Below are 4,539 nucleotides of genomic sequence, written 5' to 3'. Positions count from 1 at the left end.
TCTCGATCACTTCGTTCTTGAAGTGAGAACCGCCATCTGACACCTATGTGTCAACGCAGCCGAACGTGGTAAACCATGTCATTAGACACTGAGCGGTCGCGGCGGCGTCAGCGGACTCTGCCGCGAACTGCTGCACAAAGCCACTCATGTCGTCCTTCACGACAAGCACTTGTTTTTGGCCAGACTTGGCCATGGGCATCGACAACCAGTCGAAATGGATGAGCTCGTTCGGCTTCTCTGCGTGAAGCGCCGAACCCAATGGACGGGGAACCATTTATGCGTCAATGCACAGGCAGTGAAAACAGGCACGCACGAACGCTTCGACGTTCGTGGAAAGAGTGTTCCACACAAACTTGTCGGACACCGACTTGGTCGTCGCTGCGATGCGACGGTGACCGCTGGCTCCTTGGTGAGCGATCACACAAATCTGCTGCTGTAGGTCGACAGCACCATCTGGGATCCAGATTCGTCCGTCTGGGTCCAAGTAAAAATGGGAGTCGTCGTCCTAATCCACGCCGTTTGGGGGGTCCCTCCCCATTCCATGGTTGAACGTTGGATGTCGCTGATCGTAGCGGCTATCGGCCACTCGAAATCCACTTGTTGCAGGGGCGACACCACATGGATCAACTTGCGAACATTTGCAACTGGTTGATCCGTCGGAGCCGAACCCCATCGGCTCAGGAGGTCGCCCCATACATCCGCGTCACCCGAGACGCACTCAATGGTGTACGGAAGGTCGACATCACCAGCGACCATCGCTGCAGCTTGTCGGCCTGGTACTTGGTCATGTTGGCGTTCGAGCCACTTGGGTTGAAGATGTATACCAGGTTGCGGTGATCCGTAAACAGACGGAAACCACCAGGGCGTACGACCAGGTAGTCGAGTCTCTGGCACGACTCGACCACGGCATAGGCCTCCTTCTCTGGGCCAGCGCGCACTCGCACCAGAAAACGACCCACTGATGAACGCGAGCGGCTGGTGCCGCTGGTCTTCGAAAGGCAAAACCAGGTCCGCTGGCGGTACTTGAGTGGCGATCGCACCCCAAAACAGGTCATTGGCGTCCGTGAAGACGCAGACCGTCATGTCTTCTCGCGGGTGCGACAGGGGCACCACGTGCGCCAACGCGTGTTTCACCTCGTTGAAACACTTGAGATGATCGGACGACCATCCCACGGCAGGGAGTGCAACACGCACTAATGCCGTTTTCTTGCAGCTTCCGGCTGCCTTGGTGGCCACGTCGAGCAGACGTCGCAACGGATCCACTAGCTGGTTGTAGCCAGGGATGCTCGCACGCATCCCGTCGGTGGCACACACAAACTGCTGGAGGTCGGCCGCAGTCGTCGGCGGCAATAAATCCACGTGTCCTTGAATTCGGCTTGGGGAATGGGTGATTCCATCGGCCAAAATCACCTTGCCACACCATTCTGCCTCGCGCAGGAAGAAATGACACTGCTTCGGGCTCAACTTGAGTCCAAACTGGGCACAGATGGACAGGACTTGATCCAACAAGTCGAGCAACTCGTCCGTCGTCCTGGCGGACCACAGAAAATCGTCTAGCCAGGCCAACAGGCCTCGAAACAGCTGCTCACCAAACATTTGGTGGACAACCGACTGGCAGTACGCAACAGCGTCCGTCTGTCCCATGAGCACGCGGATCGGGGTGTACACGCTGAAGGGTGTCATGAACGAGAAATACATCTGGCTGTCCGCATGTAGCGGCAACTGCCAGTAGCCCTTGGTCCAGTCCAACGTGAAGTACGCGTTCGTTCCGTCCAGACAGACCATCGCGCTGTCCAGGTTTGGCATCGGCCAAGGCATCAGCTCCGTGCAGGCGTTGATCGGCTTGCTGTCGATCGTCATGCGCAAGTCGCCGACTTCTTTCTTCGGCACGATCCTTGGGGCTGCGGCCCACGTAGCCCGGTTGTTTTGGTATACCATGCCATTCGCTTCCAGGGCAGCCACATGGCCGCGCACGTACTCCACATGCAGTGGCGGGTACCGCCGCATCCCACACTTCACCAGCGTCGAGCCAGGTTTGATCCGAACCTTCATTGGCTCGACCTTGACTGGCAGATCGTCGCCCAAGTCTTCACAGAACACATCAATGTGTTTGGCCAATAAGTCGTGCAGCCGCGTCGCTTCAGCGGGCGCAAGCCCGCGTGTCTCCGCCTCGGCTGCCTTGGTCGTCAGAATGGCTTGAACGGCGCCCTGCATCGTGTGGCGGCGCCCCGCCTCGTCCTCAGAGGAGGCTTTGGGATAAACCTCCAGAGTAGCACACTCACCACACTTCAAGCAGCCCTTCTTGGCAGAGGGCTCGGCATTCTTGGGCACGTTTGTTTCGGCCTTTCCGCCGACTCTGCCATTGTTCTTAGCGGCGTCTTCCCGGCCGCCTTCACGTCTTGAAACTTGAGGCTTGCCGCCTCGAGGAGCTTCTACCGGTTTCGCTGCCGGGGAAGATTTGGACTCGTCGTCGAGTCCCACGTACAACTGGTGGCCAGCTGCAAATGTTCGCAGCCAGTTGACGTAACGGAAGACGTCGCTCTTCAACGCCTTGTTCCGCTGCAACTGCAGCTGCTTTTGAACCGCTGTCTTCAGCGATTCCGGCTTGATCGACTTCGTCATGACTTCGACGACCAACTTGCCTTCTTGATGGAGTACCCACTCCTGATGGTCTTGTTCCAACGAGCGCATCAGCTCGTCTAGCATACCACTGACACGGGACTCCGCGTCCAAGATCTTCGTATCGAAACGAATCGCTCGCTGCAGACGTTGCTTCAAAACGTCCAGGTCTTGAGGGTCTTCCTCAAACGCTGACTTGAACTACGCGACGCACTCATCGTTCGTGATGGCATCGTGGTCGCGGTTGAAGTCGAACAGCGCGATCCGGCGCTTCGACAACGGGTTCATGCAGGCATTCACGGGCATCGCGAACGGACGCGATCCATTGCACTGCAGAGCGTTGATCTGCCCCAGATACTTCTGGTACTCGCGCATGAAAGCGCGTCTTTCGGCCTTGGTCGAGCCCGAAAATGTCGGCGGCTGCGGGAGCGCCGGCGTGTTCCAAACTTGCGGCGCCGTACGGCCGTAACCACTATCGCTGCCCATGTCCGTATCGTCACGGACATCCAACGGGTTGTTTTCGGCTGGCAACGGCACTGAAGCGCCATCTGCTTCAGTCGTTGGTGGAGCAGCAGCTGAGACAAACGCTGTGACAGCTGGTGTTCCATGGTTTGTGGCAGGGGCGTAAAACCCACCACGTGGCGGTCGCCACTCGTCGACAGCAGGTGGCTGTCGTCGTCGGGGAGATCTGAATGGGTTCTCAACGGTGCGCCGAGCGGCGCGTCCTCGCGGCTCCTCGATCCGGTCACGCCACCGCGATCGTTCTTCGGCGTTCGTTGTTGTTTCCTCGTCGAAGGAATGTTCTCGTACCATCTCCAGTGAATAGCTCAACAATGAACTAAATATATCTTTGTTTTGTCTCCCGCTTCTTCTCGGCTTTCGGCCACGGGACCTTCGTAGCAAATATAACACACTGACATTAGTGAGGTTAACACTTGTAAACACGCCACGAGGCGCCTACTGACTACCATTCACTAAAGTATTCAGTACCTCCACTAAGTATCGGAGCCTTTGACACGAAGTGTGTGTTAGCAATGGGTCAAACTAACGCGCAACCCAATTGTTCTGCACGCTGCAGAACAAAGTGGCAACATTCTACTGGTAGTACACAAGGGAGAATTGGGTCGATGCATTCTGAATAACTGGACAAGACTTGATGTAAATTTTTACTTCGAAATATGCTAGCATGCATGTACTGTACACTACTTCGATGTATATGCTTATGAGTGAGGGGGAGGCAGATTTTCACTAGTGTTTTGCTCGTGGATTTTCAGGTAGAGTTAGACGTGGGGCTTCACTCGTGGTTAAATGGTGTGGTGGAGTTTTACTTAGGCCCAGTTCGAAGTAAAACTATATATATTGATGAAAAGGAGTGCGAAGTACTCGTCGTCTCCGGGCCGTCCTCGGAGGTAAATTTAAACTCCAATCTTATTGGTCGGAAGAAAAAGGCAATATTTTTTTGTCACCGGATGATAGACCAGGAATGTGACCCATGATTGGACGTAGATTCGCCAATGGCGACATTCGTCGTGATATACCACCACTTTTGAAGATGACTCGCCCGACCAAGACGCTCAAGGCAAAGACACCCAAGAAAAAAGACCTTCAGGAACAAGTCCGGATCCTCCAAGAAGCCATGCATGGCACTGTCGGCGTCGAAGCCGCCGCGTGTGCAGATCAGGTGGTTCAAGTCACGTTGCCACCGACCTTATACAGTGATGATATGGTGGTTACTTTGCTCGAGCTCCGGTACAGCCGCTTCAAGGAGACTTTTAGCAAGTGCAACTCAAATCAAAAGAAGTGCAGTTTGTGGGAACGTCTGCGCCTGCAGTTCAACATTATTGTTGGAGGAGACAACGCTGTCACAACAACGTCGTTGAAGAACAAGGAGTACGACATCCGTGCCAAGTACAAGGCTAT

This window comes from Aphanomyces astaci, assembly GCF_000520075.1.
Source record: "Aphanomyces astaci strain APO3 unplaced genomic scaffold supercont1.53, whole genome shotgun sequence".
NCBI classification, from domain to species: Eukaryota; Oomycota; class Saprolegniomycetes; order Saprolegniales; family Verrucalvaceae; genus Aphanomyces; species Aphanomyces astaci.
The sequence above is the reverse complement of the archived record's forward strand: the minus strand, read 5'-3'. Positions refer to the sequence as shown.